This window comes from Callithrix jacchus, chromosome 6, assembly GCF_049354715.1.
Source record: "Callithrix jacchus isolate 240 chromosome 6, calJac240_pri, whole genome shotgun sequence".
Classification (NCBI taxonomy): domain Eukaryota; kingdom Metazoa; phylum Chordata; class Mammalia; order Primates; family Cebidae; genus Callithrix; species Callithrix jacchus.
Window position 1 is genome coordinate 71,845,940 of NC_133507.1, and position 25,992 is coordinate 71,871,931.

General features: G+C 41.4%; 1 pseudogene; it reads right to left on the reverse strand.

The window, feature by feature from the left end:
* Positions 1 to 9,136: 9,136 nt before the first annotated feature.
* On the reverse strand, positions 9,137 to 10,034 carry LOC118154788 (protein tyrosine phosphatase type IVA 1 pseudogene; annotated as a pseudogene).
* Between the last annotated feature and the right edge of the window lie 15,958 nt (positions 10,035 to 25,992).

The following is a 25,992-nucleotide window of genomic DNA, read 5'->3' on the forward strand; positions in this document are numbered from 1 at the left end:
TATTATCTCTTTGAATAAATGTTCTACCTCTGTCTCTTTCTCTTACTCCTTTTTAAGACCAATACTCTTAGATTTGCCCTTTTGAGGCTGTTTTCTAGATCTTCTAGGTATGCTTTTAAAAAATTAAAATTATTTTTTCTTGTGTCTCTTTGGACTATATAGTTTCAAATAGCCTGTCTTCAAGCTCACAGTTTTTCTTCTGCTTGATTATGCTCTTAAGGAACTCTGATGCATTGTTTTAGTATGTCAATTGCATTTTTCAGCTCCAGAATTTCAGCTCAATTCTTTTTAATTAGTTCAATCTCTTTGTTAAATTTCTCTGATGGAATTCTGAATTTCTTGCCTTTGTTACCTTTAATTTCTTTGAGCTTCCTCCAAACCGCAATTTTTGAATTCTCTTTCTGAAAGATCACATATCTCTGCTTTTCCAGAATTGGTCTCTGGTACCTTATTTAGTTTGGTGAAGTCAGGTTTTCCTGGATGGTCTTGATGTTTCTGGGTGTTTGTTGGTTTCTGGGAATTGAAAATTTAGTTACTCATTTCTTCCTCATGCCCATTATTCTTGAGAATGCTTTCCAGGTATTCGAAAGGACTTGTGCCTCATAATCAGTAATGCTGTGGTTCTTGTAAATTCATAGAAGTACCACCTTCATGTTCTTGGATAAAATCTAGAAGAATTTTCTGGATTACCAGGCAGAGCTCTTGTTCTCTTCCCTTATTTTCTCCCAAACAAATGTAGTTTCTCTCTCTCTGTGCTGAGCTGCCCAGAGCTGGGGGTGGAGTGATGCCAGGACACATGTGGCTACCATCCTGGAACTGTGCTGGGTTGAACCTGAAGCCAGCACACCACAAGATTTTGCTTAAGGTCTACTGTAACCACTCTTTGGCTACTGCCTATGTTCACTCAAGGCCCTAGGGCTCTACAATCAACAGATGTGAAACTGGTCAGGTTTATATCTTTTTGGTTAGGGCAGTAAGTTCCCCAAGACCCTGGGCAGGTACAGAGATGCTATCTAGAAGCCAGATATTAGAGTAAAAAACCCTAGAAATCCACCTGATATTTTATTCTACTGTGGTTAAGTTAGCACTCAAACCACAAGACAAAAGTCCTTCCTGTTATTGCCTCCCTTTTCCACCAGCACAGGAGCCTCTCCCAGTGGTCACCACCACCACTGGCTGGCAGGGAGTTCTACCAGGCCACCACCAATGTTCATGTAAAGCCCAAGTACTCTTCAGTCAGCTTGTGGTGAATGCTGCCAGGCCTGTGACTCACACATCAGGGCAGTGTGCTCCCTTCTATCCCAGGGCAGGTCCAGAAATGCTGTCTAAGAACCTAGGCCTAGATTCTGGGTCCCCAAGAGTCCCCTTGATGTTCTACTCTACTGTTGCCAAGTATGTACCTAAGGTGTAAGACAAAGTTCCTTTTACTTTTTCCTCTTCTTTTCTCTAACAGGAGTCTTTCTGTTAGAGTAGTCACTGCAGCTGGGAATGTGCTGGGTCTCACCTGTAACCAGCATATCTCAGACTCTTATCCAAGATGCACCATATACTATCTTAAGTATCACTTCTTGTTATTTGGGGCTCAAGGGCTCTTTAGTCAGTAGCTTATGAATCCCGACAGGGTTTGGTTCTTCTCAAAGCAGCAGATTCCCTTCTAGCCCAGGATCTATATAGAAATGTTGTCTGGGGAACTCATGACTCTGCCCAGTGCCCTATCTTACTGTGGCTAAACTGTATTCAAGATGCAAACGAAAGTCCACTTTTCTCTTAGTACTTTTTTTGTTTGTTTGTTTCTCACTTCTTCATCCAGGTTGGAGTGCAATAGCATGATCTCAGCTCACTGCAACCTCTGCCTCCCGGGTTCAAGCAGTTCTCCTGCCTCAGCCTCTCCAGTAGCTGGAATTACAGGCATGTACCACCATGCATGGCTAATTTTTGTATTTTTAGTAGAGACAGGGTTTCGCCATGTTAGTCAGGCTGGTCTCGAACTCCTGAACTGAATTGATCTACCTTCCTCGACCTCCCAAAGTGCTAGGATTACAGGTGTGAGCCACCACATTGGAAGGAGTCACTTTTGTTTCTGCAAGCTGCACTGCCTGGGGTTGTGGGAGGGATGATGCAAGCACTCCCTTGGCCATCTCAGCCGATGTGTCCCTACGTCACCCTAGTCTGGCTCTAAGCCTAGCCCAGCACTAGGACTTGCCTGGGAATTGCAGTCTGTGTGTCCCTGACTGCCTTTTATTTTTACCTAGTACCCCAGAGCCCTTTAGCCCTTGGTGGTGAGGCTTGCAGAGAAACTCAAGTCCTAACCACTGGGATGAATGATTCCCCTCTGGCTAGGGCTGATCCAAATGTCCCCTCTGTTGGCAGGGACTGGCTGAGCCTGGCTCAGCTTTGCTCTCTGCCGTGACAGAACAGCACCAAGTTCAATATCAAGTCCTACAGTCACTGTGCTCTCCCTCCCTGAAGTGCTCAGCTTCTCTCTTTATGCCACATCACTGTTGCTGGGGAATAGGGAAGAGGTAGCATCAGGGATTCAAGACTGTGTCCTTTCAGTGATATAAAGTTAAATCCAGGTACTGTGACTACTTACCTGACTTTTTGTTCTTATGACAGTGCTTTTTTGTTTGTAGTTAGTTGTTAGAATTTTATGTTCCTTTGGGGGCAGACAATCAATGGAGGCATCTATCTGGCCATGTTGTTCTGCCCCTCCCCCTCAAATAGAGGCTTAATTAATATCTTTAGTGAAAAATGCCAGTGTGGCAGACAGGAAATAATATTGAATTGGGAGTCAGCATACTAGGGTTCTGATCCATAATTAACTGGCTATGTGATCATAAGGAAACCATACAACTTTTCTTGTACTCAGTTATTTATTAAATGAGCTTGGATAATTAAGACTTTACTTGAATCAAGAGACTTGTACATATATAGAAAGACATCTCTGATTTCTAGGTAGGGACAGGTAGTGATGGCTTGTCTGGAGTGGGTACTGATGTCCTATCTGAATGACACCAACATAAACGGAAAAGCTGCTGAACGCTGGGGGTTAGTTCAGTTTGGATCCATTCATGAGACAGATTCCACACAGTAATTTGGACAAGGGAAAGTTTAATATAAGGAGTTGTTAATTATAGAAAGAGACTACAGTAACAAAAGGTTGGCTGGTAAGAAGTAAAGAGAATGCTGAACAATATAAAAATAGCAGATACAAGGCTTAGCCACTATCCCTAGAGCTGAGCTAGAACACCCAAGAAGAAGCTCCCTGCACTCAAGGTTGAGATCCAGACCTTGTTTGGGGAGGTCTTTGGGAGGTGATTAGGTGACAAGGTAGAGGCCTCATGATTGAGATTAAAGCTCTTATAAAAGGGTCCCCAGACTCCTCCATGTAAGGATACTATAAGAGGTCAGCTGTGGGTACCTGAAAGAAGGCCTTTAACAGGAATTGACCATGCTGGCTCTCTGACCTCAAACTTCCAGCCTCTGGAACTTGATAAATAAATTCCTGTTGTTTATAAGCCATCCACTCTATGGTGTTTTGTTTTTTTGTTGTTGTTTTTTATTTTTTATTTTTATTTTTTTTTAATTGCATTTTAGGTTTTGGGGTACATGTGCAGATCATGCAAGATAGTTGTATAGGTATACACACATGGCAGTGTGTTTTGCTGCCGTCTTCCCCTTCACCCACATTTGGCATTTCTCCCCAGGCTATCCCTTCCCCCTTCCCCCCCCCGCTGTCCCTCCCCTATTCCCCCCAGTAGACCCCAGTGTGTAGTACTCCCTTCCCTGTGTCCATGTGTTCTCTTTTTTCATCACCCGCCTATGAGTGAGAATATGCGGTATTTCATTTTCTGTTCCTATGTCAGTTTGCTGAGAATGATGTTCTCCAAATTCATCCATGTCCCTACAGAGGACACAAACTCATCCTTTTTGATTGCTGCATAATATTCCATGGGGTATATGTGCCACATTTCCCCAATCCAGTCTATCGTGGATTGGTATTTGGGTTGGTTCCAGGTCTTTGCTATTGTAGACAGTGCTGCAAAGAACATTCGTGTGCATGTGTCCTTATAGTAGAATGATTTATAGTTTTTTGGCTATAAACCCAGTAATGGGATTGCTGGGTCAAATAGAATTTCTATTTCTAAGGCCTTGAGGAATCACCACACTGTATTCCACAATGGTTGAACTAATTTACACTCCCACCAACAGCGTAAAAGTGTTCCTATTCCTCCACATCCTCTCCAGCATCTGATGGCTCCAGATTTTTTAATGATTGCCATTCTAACTGGCATGAGATGGTATCTCAATGTGGTTTTGATTTGCATCTCTCTAATGACCAGTGATGATGAGTATTTTTTCATATGATTCTTGGCCTCATATATATCTTCTTTTGTAAATTGATCATTGAGTTGATCTTTGACTTCTGATATTCTTTCTTCTGCTTGGTCAATTCGGCTGTTGAAGCTTGTGCATGCTTTGCAAAGTTCTCGTATTGTGTTTTTCAGCTCCTTCAGTTCATTCATATTCCTCTCTAAGTTGTCCATTTTTGCTATCATTTCCTCAAATCTTTTTTCAAGGTTCTTAGTTTCTTTGCATTAATTTAGAACATGTTCTTTTAGCTCACAGAAGTTTCTCATTATCCACCTTCTGAAGTCTGATTCCGTCATTTCATCACCCTCATTCTCCATCCAGCTTTGTTCCCTTGCTGGCGAGGAGTTTTGGTCCTTTGTAGGAGGCGAGGTGTTTTGGTTTCAGGTGTTTTCCTCCTTTTTGCACTGGTTTCTTCCTATCTTTGTGGGTTTATCCTCCTGTGGTCTGTGTAGTTGCTGACTTTTCGGTTGGTTCTTTGAGTGGACGCCCAGATTGTTGATGGTGAAGTATTTCTGTTACTTAGTTTTCCTTCTAACAGTCTAACCCCTCTGCTGTACGACTGCTGAGTTCCACTCCAGGCCCTGCTCGTCTGGGGTACACCTGTAGCAGCTGCAGAACAGTGAGGGATGCTACCAGTTTCTTCTTCTGCTATCTTTGTCCCAGAATGATGCCCACCAAATGTCAGTCTGATCAGTCCTTTTTGAGGTGACTCTTTGGATATTCAGGGGTCAGGGAGCTGCTTGAGGAGATGGTCTGTACTTTATAGGAGCTCGAGTGCTGAGCTGTGAGCTCCATTGTTCATTGAGGACTGTTCGGCAGATACTTTTAAGTCTGCTGCAGCAGAACTCAAAAAACCCTTTTTTTTTTTTTCATCAGATGCTCTGTCTCGGGGCATTAGGGCTTTCTTTAAGAGTATCCGGGCCGGGCGCGGTGGCTCAAGCCTGTAATCCCAGCACTTTGGGAGGCCGAGGTGGGTGGATCACAAGGTCAACAGATCGAGACCATCTTGGTCAACATGGTGAAACCCCGTCTCTACTAAAATTACAAAAAATTAGCTGGGCACGGTGGTGCGTGCCTGTAATCCCAGCTGCTCGGGAGGCTGAGGAAGGAGAATTGCCTGAACCCAGGAGGTGGAGATTGCGGTGAGCCGAGATTGCGCCATTACACTCCAGCCTGGGTAACAAGAGCGAAACTCCGTCTCAAAAAAAAAAAAAAAAAAAAAAAGAGTATCCGTTGCACTTTTCTGCCCAGCTAGGGGGCAGTCTAGTCACTATTTGCCTGCCGAGGGTCCGCCCTGTTGGCGTTGGCTCCGCCCTACTGTGGCGGGCTCTGCTCTGTTGCTGAGGGCTCCGCCTGCTGTCGTGTGCTCTGCTCTGTTGCCTTTGTCTTGGCAGAGTCTCTCTGTTATGGCGGGTTGCCTCGGCAATGGCAGGCTGCTGACAGCAATGGGAGTATACTTCTGTAAGGGCAGATTGCCTCAGCAATGAGGGACGCTCCTCCCCCACCGAGCTGCACTGTCCCGGGCTCAGTTGCATCCGCACTGAAACTCTCAACCCCGGCATATGGAATCGCCACCCTGCTCCTCCCTGTGGGGGTGGGACCTGCAGAGCCTGGTCACCTGGCTCACCGGCTCAGAGCCCCTCATTTTCCCTTTCCTAAGTTGAAAGGTTGACTCTCTCCCAGGTATTTCAGTCGCTCGCTGATTGGGGACCGGGATCCATGTGATTTCCCGTGCAGCGACCCACTGCTCTGGCTCAAGCGTCGCCTCCCGGGAATCTCCTGATCTGGGTCACTGTCCAAGTCCCGTTCAATCAGATGGATATGCTAATCTGCCCTCCCAAATCTCAGATTGCCGGCTTAACAGGGCATCCAGACCAGTGCGCCTTGTGTGGAGTGCCTCTGCGCTGCTGCACCCGGCCACAACGGCAGTGCCGGCCAAAACAGCCGCGGTGGCGCTCCGTGTCTCTCCTCCACCTGGGAATCCCCCCGTTCTGTGGGCAACAAAGATCCGTCTGAAAATGCAGCTTGAACTCACCCTCTGAGCCTTCACTGAGAGCGGCAACCCTGAGCTGCTGCAACCCCGAGCTGCTCCTACCCCGCCATCTTGAAGAGTCCGGTGTTTTGTTTTAATAACCTGAACAGATCAAGACATTGTTGAGGGCATGGCTGTGGCTCACAGAGTGGCTGAGAACCCGCTGAGGTACCATACAAGTGGAACTTGCTGAAAATCCTCCTTCTAGGTTGCTTAAGGAGTCACCCATACTGTAGGAGCTGGGCACTAGAGAAGCTTTGCGCTCTATATAAGCTGGACACTGGAGAAGTTGCCCACACTGCAGGACGGCCAGGAGAGCTCACTGGAATCAGGGAGCAAACCCCATTTTCCTTCATCGTCTCTTGAGCACACTCCACTAGTGTAGCTTAACCTTGTGTCAGCTAACAACTGAAAACTAAAGGGCCCAGTTTCATTTCACAGAGCAAGCTAAAAGGATAACTTTGGATCAGATGTGCACTAAATCCATAGCTTGCACTGGCAGACATCAAAAGCAGTTTCCTAAAAGACAGAAGTTCATGAAATGTGTCTTATTGTACCTTGGCAATCATTTGTTCCAGAGGCAACCAACCAGAGGCCTGCTGACCAAACTGAGTCCCTGTGCACAGTAAAGAGCCTTACAAATTTGAGTTTGAATGCTTTAAGGAAGGCTAAACCTGTTCTAGTTTATCATAGTCCCCAGTAACTCTCTAGGATCTTAAGCTCAGCAGGCAAACTTCATACAAATATATGCCAGGCCCACATAAGCATCTGAGCATGTGGTCCTGAACTATCTAACCACTTCATTTTGCAGGTGAGGAAACAGCACACTTAAATGGCTACTTCTGCTTCTACTCCCATCTCTGTCATAGTCAAACAAAACAGGCGGGAGGTAATACATAAACCTTCCTTTAGTGCTGATTTTTCTCAAACATTTGCTTCAAATTTGGGCTATTTGTATTGCACAGATTTTGCTCATTTACATAAAATCATGATCGGTGGAAGAAATATGTTCAGGTAGTTCTCTGAGGCAAGAAAATAACCAAACGCTTACCCAGACTTGTTTCTCCTTCGGCAACTAGCCTGGTATTAAGTATGCCTTAATGTAAAATCCCATCCAAAACATCCTAAAACAAAACAGCACTTCACAATGTGTAATTAGTACTGTAAGAACAATTTCATTGATTCTCCTATTCTTCCCTCCTCGCATTTTCAGAGCCATTACTTTCCATCTGATGAGAGTGTGGAGATTTCTGTCACTTCACCAGTATGGGAAATCTATGCTATTTTCATTAAGTAACTAAATGTTAGGCCATTTCCAATTCTTAAATAATTTCACACTCTTGGCAAAGGGGGAAAAAATTATTCAAAGTTATTTAAAAGTTTTTACAGGATTGCTAATAATTATAACAGTAGCAATGCCTTACTAATGCAGAATACTTTATGGTTTATAAATATATATAATATAAAATGTTATGTAATATAATACATGTGACATAGATTAAAATATACAGAATTTCTTCTGAAATAATTCTTTAGAAATTTTACTTGCTAGAAAAATTAAAGATGCTAAGGTGAAAAATAATTCGAAAACATTTTAGTTCATTCCAAACAGAAACATAAGCCTATTTTATTTAAAAATAAAAGACACCTCCACACATTGATAATAACTGAAATTTTAGGTAAATAAGTGAGTTTCAGAAATTATTCTGGGGAACAGTATTTGTAATCAAGAGAAAGAAAATGGGCATGGTAAAAACTTGGAATCTGGCAATCAGGGGACATGGATTTGTAAATCTTCTCTGTCCATAATGGATCATCATTCACCTTCTCAAAGTTTTGGTTTTTCAATCCATGTTGCAGGTGGAATTCTATATTCCTTTATAACTTTTGCCCTCCCTCTCCCCACAAAGGCAGTGAAGAATTCCTATCTCCTTCATCTCATTGGTCTTTCTTTGTCTTTACCCCTGATAAGGAAGGAATTGTATTTTTTCTTTTTCTCTTTTTTTTTTTTTTTTTTGATGATAAATGCATTTCACTATTTATTTAGATGTTTAAGCTCTCACACTAAATTTTTACAAGCTAATGAACACTGGCAAATTATTTCTCCTACAGAACTATAACCACACATCCCCAGGCAGTATAAATACATGGTTGAACTAACCTTAATATACATCACCATTTTATCAATTACATAATAAAATAATTATTAAGTATCCAAGTATTAAGTTACAGAGCTTGAAAAGGCATATAAAATATTAGTTGTCTCCTCAATTCATTAGCAGAAACCCACTTCTTTTTTTGTCAGAGGGGTTAGGAAGAGAAGGAAATAAAAAATTACTTTCAAACAAAAAAAGTTGGTAAACAACTTCTTATAAATATGGAAAAAAATTAATTTTATTATTAAGAATTGTTTCAGCTACAATAACAAATTGTCTCTACCTTTAAAAAATATTTTACTAAATTAAAGGGCATAGTCTACATGTTCTGCATAAGACAAAAGCAACATTTTGCTAAAAATAATGAATAACCCCCTCCCATTCTTTTCTCAGGCCCTCCCTGCTAAGTTGCATTTCAGATTGCAAACATTAAATTAACTGTAAGACCTTTCTGTCTGAAGACATTAAAGACATATGCTTCTGTACAATGTAAATTTTTTTCAATGGAGGTTTTTCATAACAGCACAAAGTAAGATTTATAGAAACACATGAAATAATCATTGTAAGACTTGGTTAAAAAAATAAAAAGCAGTGGTTAAGCAAACCTGATATATGCTGGTATGAACATGGGAGATGTAAACATAAAGTGAGCAGGCAAATCACCATGTAGGCCCTACTTTCAATGTTTGAACTGATTGAAGGAATAAGCTACAAAGGTCTAGAGTGTTCATAGTTCCTGGGATTTTAGTTCTGGATGACTGCAAAGGTTGTTTCTATGACCAGTTACTACTGGAGTCTTTGCAATGCAGCCACATTTTAAGATGATACTTCTCCAAATACAAAAGTTACTTGCTGTCAATAGCTCCATGCTGCTTTTGTCTTATAAATTGTACTGCATCTTCATCTTTCATTCTGCCTTCAGTTAATGCTAGGGCAACAAGTACCGGAACTCTCCCAAGGCCTGCAATGCAATGAACAGCAATGCAGCAACCAGGTTCTTCATGAAACTTAATTTTTACAAGACATAACCAGTCATCGACAATCTGGTTGGATGGTGGTGCACCATCATCAAAAGGCCAATCAAGAACATGGATACCTTCTTTCTCCACAAGATTAGTGTCATAAGTTACTTCACATACTCTTACTATTGTGGTAACTCCATACTTCTTAAGTTCATCTATAAATTTGTTTAATGTTGCATCAGTTGGATTGTGTGTAGTAAGAAATCTCATGTTCTTGTGTGTGACTTCCACAGGAGCTAGGCAGTTCATTCGAGCCATGTTAATATAGTTAAAAGACATTCAGCTGGGCGTGGTAGTTCACACCTGTAATCCCAGCACTTTGGGAGGCCAAAGCAGGTGGATCACAAGGTCAAGAGGTGGGGCCGTCTTGGCCAACATGGTGAAACCCCATCTTAGCAGGGTGTGGTGGTGCACGTCTGTAGTCCCAGCTACTCAGGAGGCTGAGGCAGGGAAATGGCTTGAACTCCAGAGGCAGAGGTTGCAGTGAGCCAAAATCACACCACTGCACTCCAGCCTGGCAACAAAGTGAGACTCTGTCTCAAAAAAACAAAAGAAAGAAAGAAAGAAACTCTATAAGGTTATTAAAGAATTTTGAAAATTGAATACAGAAATGATTCAATTGAAGTCTACTTCAATATACTCCACTTGAAATTCTCAGTGCTTTGAGTATGAAGTTGTTAAGTAATGATAAATGAAATGAACCTCCTAACAAGAAGCAGCAACTCTTCAATCCAGTAATGCTGAGGCAACAAAAAGGAAGCACGCTAAGGTCTACCCCATCCAGGTCAGAACTCTTGTAAAATGCCCTGTGGCATGTTGATTTCAATTCAACACCTCTGTGTCTAGGATAATCACTCTTATGGGTGCTTGCTGGTGGAGTAGTAATAAATTTCTACGGTTTCCTTGTCGGCATAGAGGCTGTGCTGTGCCTGGCAGTAATTGCCACTGCCCTTTAGAAACTCCACAGCTGTCTCACCGAGAATACCAGAGAACTGAGGAATTTGTTAATGCAATGAAAATGGTGGCCTAGTCCTATAGCTGGTCCCCAGGCAGCAGCGGCGGGGGTTGCGGGGCAGGAGGAGGTGAAGATGTCGTGGGTGGTGGTGGCTGCATTGCGGGCAGCCACGGGGGGCATCAGACTCTACCATGCAGTGAGAGGCTCCTGGTTTGTTTTCAGACATCAAAGTTATACTACAAGGCATAATCCTTATTCTTTTATTTATTGAAAAATATTTGAGTACCTGCTTTCTGTCAGGCACTGCTCTGTGTATTAAGAATACAGCAATGAATCAAATAGAATTCCTGCTGTCGTGTAGCCTATATTCTAAAGAGGGAGGCAGAAAATTAGTTCATCAGGTAATCACAGAGTTTTTCAGGTGATAAAGTGCTCTGGAGAAAAGTAAAGCCAGGAAAGAGGACAGGTAAGTGATGTGGGTCTAAATGAGGTGAAGAATGGTGCTCTAGAAAAGGTAATTGTTCAGAAGAAAAAGATAAATCATTCAAAAAAAGGCTATGCTAATATTGCAAGTATTCCCTCTACAGCTGCTGAAATCAGACTCAAAGGGATGATTGTGAAACTGTATTTGTCAGTTTGGGGATGTGAGAGAAGAACAGAAAACGGGGGCGGGGGAACAGATTGGGTCCTTCCTAACAGTGGATTGAGTGCTTGAAATATATCAGATACTCAATAAATGTGCATTGAATCTGAGCATAGTCAAGCTCTCATAAATCGAGGTAATGTAGCAGTCCTATCAAGAACAGTATTTTGGAATGCCAGCATGATGGATCTCCCTCATAGTTCAGCCGGTTTCTGTCTCTGTACCTTATCCATTGGATAGTCCTCTGACGGGAAAACAACCAGTGTTATCTCGGAAGAAGACAAAGCATCCTATAAGGGAAGTCCCAGCCACACATAAGAAAGGAGGGAACATCTGCCCTCCTAGACCCAAGGGATAGTGTAAAAGGGAGAGTGCTACAGACTTCCCTCTTTGCATCCTATCCTTGGATCAAACATTGGGGTAGGGCAGATGGTTCTGGACACTAAACATTTGCTAGATATGCGAGAATCTGGAACATCAGAGATTCATAGTATGCTTTCCCCACTATGCCTGAGGAAAGATGCAAACCCCTGGTTAAAAACCTTACATGTGGATATGTGTCCCAGGAGCAGTAATCGAGAGATGGCCAGGGAGAAAACCCAAAGGTAGAATTCCTGGCTCCCCAAGACCCATTCAGCATCAAGAACTACACTGTCCAATATGGTAGCCATTAGCCACACAGGCTCCTTAAATTAAAATTTAAAGTAACCAAGATTAAATACAATTTAAAATTTGTTTTCTTAGTTGAGCTAGCCACATTTCAAGTGCTCAGTAACTATGTGTGGCTCAAGACTACTGCATTGTACAGTAAAAATAAGGAATGTTTCCATCACCATAGAAAATTCTATTAGCAGTAGTCACAAACTTTTCTGTAAACAGCTTAAGAGTAAATAATTTTAGGTTTATGGACAAGAAAGTCTCTATCATAATTATTTCAATACTATTGTTTTAGCATAAAGGCAGCTGTGGTCTGTATGTAAATGAACAGGTATGGCCATGTTCCAACAAAACTTTATTTACAAAAACAGGCTTTAGCCTGAGGGATGCCATGTGCCTGTCCCTGGGATAGAGGAGCCAAAAGTTCCTGTATGCCTCAGTAAAGGGACAGAAGCCACTGAAAGAATCAATGAGCTAGTGGAGGCCTGGGCGAGGGCCAAATTACCTGATCTGTGCATCCAAAGGCAGTAGAGGTCCATGTGCAATTCAGACACGTAGGCCAAGGGCCAGACCACAAACCTGCATGCAGATTGAAGGCCATCCTGAGAAGGACCAGGAAGAAAGGAAAGAAATTCAAAAGACCAACCCCAAATAATCCAAATGATCTAGAAGAAACTGTTTAAATGGAAGAGACAGTGATACTGTCTGTTGGCAGATGTAGGTGGCCCCACCCACTGTGGCAGTCCCACCATTCCCACATCCCTAACCCCCTGAGGGAGTAGGAGCTCAGGAGGAAGTTTAAATGTGTTTTAAAAAAACAAGGAAGCCACAATTTCCTTGGCTCTCTAAGTTACAGCGAAAATGAAAAGTCAATGCTGCTACACAATGTTTTCTCACATGTATATAAAGACACTTTAGAAAGGAAAGCTTTGCAGTCTTTCTAGTAGCTCTGCCTTGGGCTAATTCATCTTTATAGCTCCTCCACACCTCCTTGTGACTGAGGATATACTCTGAGGTCTTGTGTGAGGGGAACACTGGCCTGGAGGGAGAAAGTCTGGGCTCCAGTTGTGTGACTTATACTAAACCTGTAACCACTCTGGGCTTCAGTGACCTTACCTGTCACATGGGAAGACAGATCAAATGACTCCTAAATTCTTACCCAGTTTAGAGATAATAATTTTATGATTCATCTGAAAGAAATCTGGGGTCGTGGCCTGTGACTATAATTAACATAGCCTAATCACATGTCAGTGGATTAATTCTTAACTTTACTATTAGGATAAAACTGAACAAGCTAAGTTTCCACCAGTTCACTGAAAAGTCCTGATATTGAATACTTGCATAGTTGTAAGGACATGGTATCACTCAAACTATATTAGTCATCTCAGGCTGCCATACTAAAATACCAGAGACTGGGTGACTTAAAGGACATTTATTTCTCACATTTCTGGAGGCTGGAAGTCAAAGATCATGGTGCCAGCATGGTTGTTTTCTGGTGAGGGCTCTCTTCCTGACTTGTAGATGGCCACCTTCTCACAGTGTCCTCACATGGCAGAGAGAGTGAGCTCTCTGGTGGTTCTTTTTTTAAAGGCACTAATCTCATTATGGGGCCTTACCTTCATGAATTCATCTATACCTAATTACCTCCCAAAGGTTTTATCTCCAACTACTATCTCACTGGAAGTTAGGGCTTTGACATACAAAATTTGAGGGAATACAATTTAATCCATAGCACAAACCTTCAAATTACTGTAAGGTAAGATGCTGACTTCTTAGAATTTTGCAATCTGCTCGTGAACAAAACAGAAGAAGATGTGTTTTTCATCAGCAAGAAATTTTTGAGAAAGGAATATCAAGTTGTGTCCCACCTTTCTGACATTCAAAGCAGAGGTGGGATGAGAGGATGACTGTCTCAATTACCCACTATCACAATAACTTGACAACTTATTATGCACCAGACACTCTTGAAGTGCTTTATATACATCATCTCATTTCACTCTACAATAACCTAAAGTGATAGCCTTTACTACTAGACCTATTGTAGAGATGAAGACACACAAAAACTCGGAGAGCCTTAGTAGCTTTCATAAGGTGTCACAAATAATATGGGACTGAGTCCAGATATAAAACTCAATAGACTCATTCCAGAGCCTGCCCTCCTAATCACCATGATCTACAACCTCCAGGTTGGACACAGGTCAAGAGTACCTGTGTGCATTCACATGTGTGCACACGTGCACACACACAAATCAGATGTGCTTGAAAAAAAATCATGCATTTAATTTATTCATAACATGTGTTAATTAATGTATTAATGCCTATAAGTTATTCACAGTCTATGATGGACTTCTTTAACCAACTAAGCAAAATGCATTCTCCTAACATCTTGATGGGATTAGAATTTCAGAAAATCAGAGTTTTGATGAGTGGTGAAGACCAAGAAGATCTTTTGAATTGGGGCCTTTGAAGGAGGAAAGCTCCAGGTAGAACATTGAACTTAGAAGCCATGAACAGCTAGGGTATGAGACAAAGGCTTGAGTGCTTGATGAGAGGAAACGGATGGAAAAAAAGAGGAAGCCATATTGAAGTGAGAACTACAGCAAGTGAGGTGTTCCCACTCCAGAGCTCTGTGTGCCAGACACTGTACAAATTCTCCTTGTAATAATCTGTATTCTGTACACAGTCTCCCTAAGACAAATCACTTTAACCCTTTTGCCCAAGATGACCAAAATCAACTCATTAAAACCTCTTTTTGTGCCAGCAAGGCGCTCAAGTTTGGTCATTTCCTGGCTACCAATATATGATGTGTGACTTGTGTTAAAATGTGACTGCATGTGGAACAACACTCAGAGGAAGCTCAAAAAGTTCAATGGTTGAGTTTAAAGACAACAGCCCAGTCCAATGACAGAATGGATGTGCAACCAGTCCTCCTGGCCATCAGTTTAAATGACCTCATAATTTGAAATGCTGATATGAAGCTGTCTGAGATAATAGCTTGGTTACCTGATGGTCAAGTTCACTAGATAGCTAGGGCTGAGCAGCAAAGTCTGTAAGTACAGATTTCCTACCATGTTTTCCCATCATGCTAGGACTTCTTGAAGACATCTGTGATCTCACAGACTCTGAAGTCACAATCCACTAGATAGTTATTCTTTGGAAGTGGGGCAGGCAATGGAACATGGATATTTTTAATCAATTCTTGAAGACCTCCTCAATGGCTGATAATCAGTAGCTTAGCTAATAACAAGGCCCTTTACTTTGAGCCCCTCAGCTGCCTATGGGACCTTCTGTACCTGTCCTCTTCATATCCAAGCACTCATCTCTCTTCACCTTAACCACTCAAATCTCTAACCAGGAAATCTTTGCCTGACCTGGGCAATTCCCTGCCTTTCTTTTTCATAGGCATTGTGCCTACAACTCTTTCTCCCTCTCAGCTTCCTGAACCATTCATTTTTCTTATTTAAACCCTTTTCATTGCCCAGATCTTGGTGTCTAATGTCATTCTCTGATAAAGGGAACCAGGGTTCCTTCAAAAAAAATGGCTGATTTTAGGGCTGGGCAGGAAATATATAATTCTGGAGCATTTTATAGTGCCAGAAAATATGGAAGTGCTTGGAAAAGAAATTGATGGGATATATTAGTCTGCTAGGGCTGTTGTTAAAAAAAATACCACAGACTGGGTGGCTTAAATAATAGAAATTTATTTTCTTATGGTTCAGGAGGCTGGAAGTCCAAGATTAAGGTAACGTCAGGGTTGGTTTCTGGAGAAGCCTCTCTTCCTAGCTCATAGGAGACCACCTTCTCAGTGTGTCCTCATACGTCCTCTCCTCTGTGCATGCACACACACACACACACAGAGAGAGAGAGAGAGACAGAGACAGAGAGAGAGATTGGGGAGAGACAGAGAGACAAGAAAGTGCATGAGCATGCTCCCTTGCTTCCTTGTGTCTCTCCTTATTCTTATAAGAAGCACACGAGTCATGGTGGATTAAGGCCCTTCCCTTATCACCTCATTTAACTTTTATTACCTTCTTATAGGCCCTGGCTTCTCAGAAGGACACAGGTGCCAACCGAAAGAGCTTTCACTGGCAATGCTGGAACAATCTGAGCAATGAAATAGAGTAGTAATGGATTATAACCCAACATATAAAATATCCATGAGGTCATGCTGATATAAATACATGATTACATAAATTAATAAAGGGGGGGAAGGGGACAAATCTCCTACAGATGAATTGCCAGTAATTTATGTAGATGTTTCACCCTGAAGAGCAGCAGCCTACTCCCCACTCTTTAGGTGTAGGCTGTGCATACCAACTTCCTTCCAAAATGCACAATGTAGAAAGGGAGAAAAAAAGAGTAACTCTACAGTAGAGAAACCTGGCAAACACTACCTCAGCCAGGTGACCAAGGTCAACATCAACAGTGATAAATCTTGTGACAGTGTGTCCCCTTGATAAGGTATGATGAAAATATCACTTTACCTCTGTGACCTTCTTGCCAGTAACACATAACCCTAGTGTTACCATAAGAAAAGCATCAGACACATTCCAAAACACGGGACATCTTACAAAGCACCTATCTGGTATTCCTTAATTTGTTGAGTCATCAGAAAACAAGGGAATTCTGAAAAGCTGCCATAGCCAAGCAAAGCCTAAGGAGACATGACATAACATGATGTCTTGGATAAGATCTGTTATGGGTTGAATTGAATCTCCTCTCAAAAAAATTTAAAAAAAAAAAGATACATTAACATCCTGACCCCCAGTACTTCAGAATGTAACCTTACTTGAAAATAGGGTCATTGTCGTGTAACTAGTGAAACTGGGCTGCAGTCTAGAGTAGGGAGTTCCGAATCCAGTACGACTGCTGTCCTTATAAGTAGATGGCCATATGAAGATACATGGAGAGGGCCATTTGATGGCGAAGGCAGGGATTGGAATTATGCAGCTATAAGCCTTGGAATACCAAAGATTGCCAGCAGCCACCAGAAACCAGGAAGGAAGGGCTCTCCTACAAGCTTCAGAGGGAGTGTAGCCTTACTGGCACCTTGATTTTAGGCTTCTAGCCTCTGCCACTGTAAGTCAATACATTTCTGGGTTGTTTGTTTGTTTGAGACGGAGTCTTGCTCTGTCACCCAGGCTGGAGTGCAGTGGGGTGATCTCCGTTTGCTGCAGTCTTTGCCTCCCGGACTCAAGCAATTCTCCTGCCTCAGCCACTTGAGTAGCTGGGACTACACTCTCATGTCACCACACCTGGCTAATTTTTGTATTTTTAACAGAGATGGGGGGTTCACCATATTAGTCAGGCTGGTCTTGAACTCATGACCTCGTGATCCATCCACCTCAGCCTCCCAAAGTGCTGGGATTACAGGTGTGAGCCACTGCACTTGGCCCATTTTTTAAATTTTATTTTTAAGCCACCCAGTTTGTCAAAAATTTTTACAGTGGTCATAGGAAATGAATACAGGATCCTGGAAAAGAAAAAAGTAAGTAAACAAAATAAAGATATTGGAATCAACTATAGACTGTAGTTAATAATAATGTTTCACTAATGGATCATTAATTGTAACAAATGTGCCATAGTGTCGTATAAGATACTAATAGCGGGGAAACTCAGTGTGGGGTAGATGGGAAGTCTGCACTGGCTTCTCAATTTTTTAACAATGTAAAACTGTTTTTAAAATAAAGTATATTTTAAGAGAACCTTTTTTCTTATTTCAGCAATTGTTGAAATAAGTTCTCAATTTCTCAAAGCTTTGATTTTGAAACCATCTGCCTTTGTGTAGTTTATATCAAATGCATTCTAATTTTAAAGAATCAGGAACTTCTCCACAGAACACCATCATCCTAAAGGCATCATGCCTCCCAATTTAGTCTTGTCTCCTTCCTCTCCTTTCCTCACACATGAATCTTTTAGGCCTCGTCAACCTTCCATTCATTTCCTCTGTGCCAGGAAATGTGCCAGGGATGTAGGGTACAAAGTGACCTTACCATCCAGGGAAGAAGACAGACATTAGAAACACCGTCACACATATGAATGACAAATCACCCTGTAACCTTTTAAGCTTGGATTGCTAGCTGCGAGGACAACACAATCTCCGCCATGAGCAGAATGCTTAGCTTAGAAAGAAACCAACACAGGACACAGCAGAGAGGCCCTGGGACATTGCTGGAAATGCTGGAGTTGCTTATGCCTGAATTCCCTACCCTTCCTTGACATAATAGTTGCATGGCCTACTAAATACCCATTTTTAACTTAAAAATCACAACTTTCACAAATTGTTTAAAGGAGAAGTTCATCGTGTTATGGGAATACTTTTAAAGGGATATCATTTGGGGCATTAAGAAACACAAGGATGTATATCCTTGGGGACATTATCTGAAGTGAGCAAGCCAGTCACACACACACACACACACACACGATACTGTATTATTTCACTTCTGTGAGGTACCTGCTATGATTTGAATGTCACTTGAAAAATTCATGTTGAAACTTAATCCCCAATGTAACAATATTGAGAGGTGGAGCCTTTAAGAGATGATTGGATGGTGAGGGCTCCGTCCTTATGAATGGATTAATGCATTATCCTGGGAGGGAAACTGGTGTTTATAAAAGAGACCCAAGATAGCACATTAGCATGCTCAGCCCCCTTGCCATGTGATATCCTGCACCACCTTGGGACTCAGCAGAGAGAGTCACCACCAGCAATAAGGCTCTCACCAGATGCACGCCTTCAATGTTGGACTTACCAGCTTCCAGAATTGTAAGAAATAAATTCGTATTCTTTATAAATTATCCAGTTTGGGGTATTCTGTTATAAGCAACAGAAAATGAACTAAGACAGTATCCGAGTAGTCAAACTGTTAGAGATAGGATGTAGAATGGTGGTTGTCAGGGGCTAGGGAGAAAGGGGAATGGGATGTTTAGTCTAATGGGTATGGAGTTTCAGTTTTGCAAGATTAAAAGAAGTTGTGGAGATAAATGGTAGTGATAATTCACAACACTGATTTACAAAATGCCACTGAATTGTATACACACTTAAAAATGTTTAAAATAGTAAGTTTTATGTTTTGTGTATTTTTGTGTAGTTTAAGACATTTTTAATGGAAAAAAAATTGTTAGCTCAACGTCACGTAGAAGTCATTGGCTACTTATGCGGATGAGAAGAACCAATTAAAATACTAGTGGCAGATGTTTCTGGAAAAGTCAGTGAAAAAGCTGCAAAGCCAGTCTCCCAACAAGCCCCTAGTACACACCAGATTCTCAAAAAGTCACTGGCTTCAGAATGGTTTTCATGCTTTTTCTCAGCCTCACTCTTTCCCATGTCCCACTACAGGAATTTCAGCACAATCTTGTATCATCAGAGGAAAATAACTTTTGATATGCAAAGCCCATGACTCTCCAAGGGAATATAAAGAAATACATTAATTACTTTCTCTCACTGTCTTCTTTCTCCACACATTGTAACGATTTTGTTCTTAAAAAAAAAAAAAAAAAAAAAAAAAAACTCAAAATGACCAATGAAACAAAACATGAAAAGGTAAATCAGGTGCTTTTTATTTATATGCTATATTTTTTCCTTTTGCACTTTTTCTTTATTTCTATTTTGTTTTTAAGACAGAGTCTTGCTTTGTCACCCAGGCTGGTGTGTAGTGGCACCATCTAAGCTCATTGCAACCTCCCCTGGTTCAAGCCATTCTTGTGGCTCCGTAGCTGAAACTACAGATGTGTGCCACCCCACCTGGCTAATTTTAAAAGAAGTTGTGCAGATGGATAGTGGTAATAATTCACATTTCTGTGAAAATGCTTGCAATAGATAGATACATTGTCCCATCAAACCTGGTAAAGAAAACCCTTTCTTTGGAATAACACTGCATTATTTTTTTCACTATTTATTTTTTCCAATTAAGAAGGCCTATATATAATCTGTCTATGTCCCATTCTCCACATTTGAATTGTAGAAGATACATCCCTCACACTTTGAGTAAATTATTCTAATGTGTAAAACATCCTGTGGGTGAAATGCTTCAAATTCCCTGGAAAACCTAATCTATAGCTTCATAAGATTATAAACATGCTAACAATTCTGCCAAAGATAGGTATCTACCTATCTTATGGATACCTATGGATACCTATCCTACCTACGGATAATGATTTACCTAAAAATAGAAGCCCCATCCATCTATCCATCCATCCATCCATCCACTTGTTCTACAAATGGTTATAGAACGTCCTGAATCCAGCCCTGTACATGGTACTGAACTAGGCCTGTACAAGATACGAGCAATATGGTACTGGAGTTAGGCATTCAGACATTGGAGTCAGACTGCTTGAAAATGAACTCTGGATAACTGTGATCTTGAGTCTTTCCAAATCTCAGTTTCCTTATCTATAATGTGGGGAGAGTAATATAACTGTTCTTTGAGAATTTGGGGTTTACTAAATGATATAATGCATATAAAGTGCTTAGCCCAGCAGCCAGCACATAATAGAGCACCCAATATATATTAAGTATTATTATAAAAGTACATAAAGCCCAACCCTTGCCCTAGGTTTTGTTAGAGAAGCTACATCTTTCTTGCTTATTCTTCTAAGTTAGGGCTTACCAAAAGGCTGTTATTCACCACACACAGTTGACACCCAAGTCTTCTCCCACCTTCTTTTCTCTACACTTGGTGTGGGGGCTCCTACACATCTCCTGCTAGAAATGTACTCCAGCTTATCCACCAGTTCCAGGGCCACTGCCTTCCTTCTTTCCCCATCCTTCCCTGTAATCATGAGATTTGTGAGGTGATTGAGGAGCCCTGCTTTAAATCAGGGATTGGCATACTACAGCCTTCAGGTCAAATCACCCAGTGCCTGATTTCACAGATAAGGTTTCACTGGAACACAGCCATGTTCATACTTGTATGTATTGTTTGTAGCTGTTTTCAGACTATAATGGCAGAGTTGACATTATGGCTCCACAAACCTCAAATATTTGCTCTCTGGGACTTTACAGAAAATGCTTACCAGTTTCTACCTGAGATGATGATGATGATGGTGGTGACAGCAGTGAAGAAGACAAGCCACTTCTGCCATTTATTGAGCAAAAGGCAATAATATTAACTCTATTCTACAAATAGAGTGGTTTTGTAGAAACAAAATAACTTGAAGCCCAAAGATGTGAAGTAACCTTATCAAAGTGACAGAGCTAATACAAGGCAACTAACATCACTCCTAAGTTTGTGGTCCCAATTCAGTTATTCAATACCCATATAATCAGTGGCTATTGTTGGCATCCAGGGCATTAGCCATTCAGCATAGGATGGTAGGTCTTACTCTAAGGAATAATAACTGAGTCCTTTCTAGACAAAAGTCACTCTCAATACTGTCCCTGTTTGTTGAAAGCTTATTCCAAGTATACTTTCCAGTTCATCCACATCTTGATACCGCCACTATCATACCTTCGGCTACAGCTTCATACATCTTTTGTTCCTTAGGAAATTTCCTCACTGTTTATTGGAGCTTAGACTCATTGTTGGGTTCCAATTTCTTACCTACTTTTTTCTTCAGGTGCCTCGTTCCCATTACTCTTACCTAGAGTTGCCAGATAAAACACAGGACACCAGTTGAGTTTGATTGTCAGATACAAAACAATTTTTTTAATCTAAGTATGTCCTATATAATATTTAGGACATATGAAGGGTATTCTCTATTTTTATTTGCTAATTCTGGCAAACTTACCCCTACCTAAATATTTTTGTAGCTAGAAGAATTATCCACTGTGGGTAGCAGGGTATTTACTGGGAAGGCTTCATGGGTTAGGACAGAGAGCACTGGATTTGCCAGCAAAGGATATGTGTGCCAGGCCATCTGGGCAGCATCCCTCCACAGAATGGGAGTGAGAGCCCCCACTGCCAAGGTCTGGGTGAAGACTCAGTGAGAATGTTGTATATGCATAGCATTGTGTTTGATGAAGTGTAGTTGTTATTTATCTTCTCTCCAAGTAATAGTTATTCATTCATTTTAGTCATTTCCTCCAGTAGTTCAGATTCTAAAAAACAGATATTCCTCAATATACCCTCAGCACAGCACTGCCAGAGTGGGTCCCACTAGCCTCTTCTTTTTCCAGGCTCTCACTGAAATATTTAAATGATCATCAAAGTTAATTTAATTATGAAGTATACAAAATGCTCCTCCCTATTTATAAATTCCATGGGGAAAAAAGGAAGTTTGACAGACTGGTTTGTTATAAAATGAAATATATACATTCTCTCTCTCTCTCTCCCCCTCTCCCTCCTTCCCTCCCTCCCTCCCTCCCTCTCTCCCCCTCTCCCACTCTCCTAGAGTAGCCCTCAATGATTTTTTAAATTTTTGTGAGTACATAGGCATATGTTTTATGGGGTACCTGAGATGTTTGATTGAGGCATGCACTGTGAACTAGTCACATCATGGATAATGAAGTATCCATGCCCTCAAGCATTTATCCTTGTTTTACAAACAGTTCAATTATACTCTTGTAGTTATTTTTAAATGTACAGTTATTACTCACTATGGTCACCCTGTTATGCTATCAAATAGTAGGTCTTCTTCATTCTTCCTGACTACCTCAGTGCATTCCAGTAGTTCACATTCAGTTACATTATCTGCTTTCGAGTTCCACCCTTTCAAATTCCATGTTCACATTTGACAGCAGCAAATAACTCATTTTTTAAAAATTCCCGGAATAATGAAATTTTTGTCTTCTTTGTTCATTCAATAAATGCCAGATCCATCTTATTCTTTTTTGAGTCAGGGTCTTGCTATGCTGTCCACACTGGCCTTGAACTCCCAGGGTCAAGGGATCTTCCTGCCTCAGCCTCCTAAGTAGCTGGGATTACAGGTGCATACCATCACACCTGGCTAGATCCTTCTTATTCTAAGGTCTCTTTCAGAAACTGAAATTTGATGGTTATAATTAATGCAGTTTTTCATCTCTTACCTTGTTAGAAAATAAGGATAAGATAGAGTAGTAAACAAAACAAAAAAGAAACGGAAGTAATTCATGTCAACACATTGGAGCCAAGCTGTTTACTTCTCAGTCCTCACTTAGAGTCTCTGCTTCTGTGCTTTTAGCAAATCGTTGCTAATGCCTCTCACAGTTTCTTAAAAATGCAGAAAGAAGAGAATGATATGTTACCTGTCTCCAGAAGATGGTCTATGTGGGAATGTGCTCATGGAAAACCTCAGTTCATAAAGGTGTCTGTTTATTTCTCCTGAAACTCTTTAGCCAAACACTGCTAAATTTCTGTGTCAGGAGTTAAGCATAAAACACTCCACTTTCTGTTGTTTCCTGTAACTCTTAATATTTTGAGAAAAAAACAAAAGTAAATAAAATGGAAGGAATCAAGATTATTAGAAATAAAACATGAATTACTGCAGTGAAGAAAAAAGCTTAAATGGAAGGGGATTTTTATTTCAAATGGTAATGGGGCCCATTGGTTCAAGTGAAATCACATAAGAGCTATTTTGCTCAAGTCTTTTCCAAGTGAAAAATTGTCAACAGGATTAAAGAAGTATATTTGAATTCTAATGTATGCTCATAAGAACGAGTGTAAAACATTTACAAAACTCTTCTCCCTGGGTAATATTCCCCAGTTCACCTTAAAATCCCAAATGAAAGCTGACAGACTGTTCTACTACAGACTGAAATCCTTTAAAATGGTCTCAGATCCCAAATGAATGAGTCAATTAAAGTGCCTGGTGCTCCTCCTCCCCGCAGAGTGTATTAGTCTGATTGCTGCTGCACATTCTCCCCTACTATGATTTCCATGCACCTGTTGTTCACAGTAAAGAAAAAACACTAATGTATTAGCCCTAAAATGAAAGGCTGAAAAACCATTCTCTCCTGCTATGCTGGGCTACAAGCAGATGAAGAAGTTTAAAAAGGAAAACAGGGAAAGAACATTTAACAAAACCTGATGTCCTCTGGTTTGTACTGTGCCTTAAAATCACTTGGAACTTAACCAATGAGGTTAAAGGAAGAGGCCTTTGGCATGAATGGGAACTTCTTTTCCATGCAGGTGCGGTGGTTTTGAGCGTGCTGCTGACAGATGCACACACCTCTAAATCTCTCTCCATCTGTCACAGAGCCCACCATGACAGATGCATGCCTTTGAAATAAACTAGCCATCTCTCATGCTTTGCTTTTGAACTCTATGTCTCTATCTGGAGAAGTTGGACATGGATCCAAAGTCAACCATTATTTTAGAACACAGTACTTTAGTAAGAATCACCTAATAAGGCCCTAAGGGGACCAAACAGGTATCAATTAAACTGTGATGAGGGTGGGCAAGCAGAATATCTAGAACCACCCTGGGGTTCTAAATGGCCAGGGCTCACACCCACAGCACTGGGCGCCTGGAGCAGGGGAGAGACTATAGCAGAGAAAGGAGAGATGGCCAAAGACATATTGACTCACATCACAATTTTCAAAAGCCTGCTCTGCTTTGCAGGCAGAAGGGCAGGGGTAGAAATTGGGTCGGAGTTCTCCTCTATCTCTAAACACCATGGTAGCCCTCATGTGGCTTTCTACCTTCCTCCTTTTCAAGCCACACAAATAGTAGATCCCAGAGAAGCAAGAAGAATATGGTTAAACGTGGAATCAGGCACCTTGTATAGCTAATTTGCAGTTTCTAATACTCTTTAATCACTTATTTGACCTAGAAGAGAGATTGTGCACTACAAGTGGGAAAAGCTGAGAGGGAAGATGTATAGGGAGTTCTCCGTTTCTTTGGTGTTGTAATTGTTTGAAACAGAGTCTCATTCTGTCATCCAGGCTGGAGTGCAGTAGTGCAATCACAGCTCACAGCAGCCTCCACTTCTTGGGCTTGAACAATCCTCCCACCTCCCAAGTAGCTAACAGCACAGGTGCATGCCACCATGCCTGAGTAATTTTATTTTTTGGTAGAGATGGGTGTTACTATTTTGCCCAGGCTGGTCTTGAACTCCTGGACTCAAGTAATCCTCCTACCTTGACCTCCTAAAGTGCTGGGATTACAGGCATGAACCACCATCTCCACCTTCAGTTTCTTTTCTTTTTCTGAACAACTCAGTTTTTCCAACTGAGCATGGGGGCCCCACTCAGGAAATCAAAACATTCATCTGCCCCGCCCCAATCCAACTCTCTTGTCCAAGTATTCCTTCCAACCACACAGAATGCAATCCATGAGAAGAGTTCTTGTAAAACCCTGTATCCTTTCTTTTCTACGTATAGTAGTGTTTAGTGCCCCTTAGAGATTAGGTGCTTGGAGAAATGCCCAGAAACCTCACCTCTTTATCCTTCTCTGGTTGAACGTCTGGCTATGCAGTCTCAGATGCCCCCAGCCTTTTATCTACCCTCGACTGAACTCTCTGCTCAAGACTGCTCATTGTCCATACTTCACAAATTTCGAGCTGTGTTGGGAGCAAAAATCCCACAAACAAGCAAATATCCTAAGTCAGGGCTGAAGTAAGAGGGGCTCCAACTAGAATTTAGAAAAACCAGTGGGGAAGACTTGCAACTTATAAAGAGGCTCACATATAGTATATGCTTACCAAGTACCTGTTGAAAGAAAATTAATGGATGAATGAGCCACTGTGGCACAGGATAAAGGATGATACGCGGTCTTCTATCTGCAGCTGTAACTGAAGCTACATTCATTTATAATTTGGCTCTATCATGATCTATTTTTTTTAACAATTACAGATATTGATACTGAAGTGCATTTTTTTGACATATGACACTAAGGAGTGGTGCTGCAAAAAAGAGACTGTGCCTTCTCATTTCCACTGGTCTCTTGGTTTGGCCTTGGATAAACCCATGTGATATTTCTGAGTAGAGAACAATGCCTGGGTTCAAATCAGATGCCAGCTACAAGATCCTCATGTCAGCATGCTTCTCTTGTCACGGACACATGAGCTGGGAAAAAGGCAGGTTTAAACTCAGCTGATGGTAGACGCGCCGGTAAACCAATAGCCACCTCTTCTTTCCCAATACTCCTGAGGGAATCATGTGGCTTTGCCAGCAGCTCACCAGCCTGTGCTCATGCTAAAGTCTACATCACCTGAAACCGGCTTTCCAATTGGTTCCTCTTAAATGAACCTCAATACCCCTGCTGTATGAACATGTGGAGTTCCTGACAAAAATG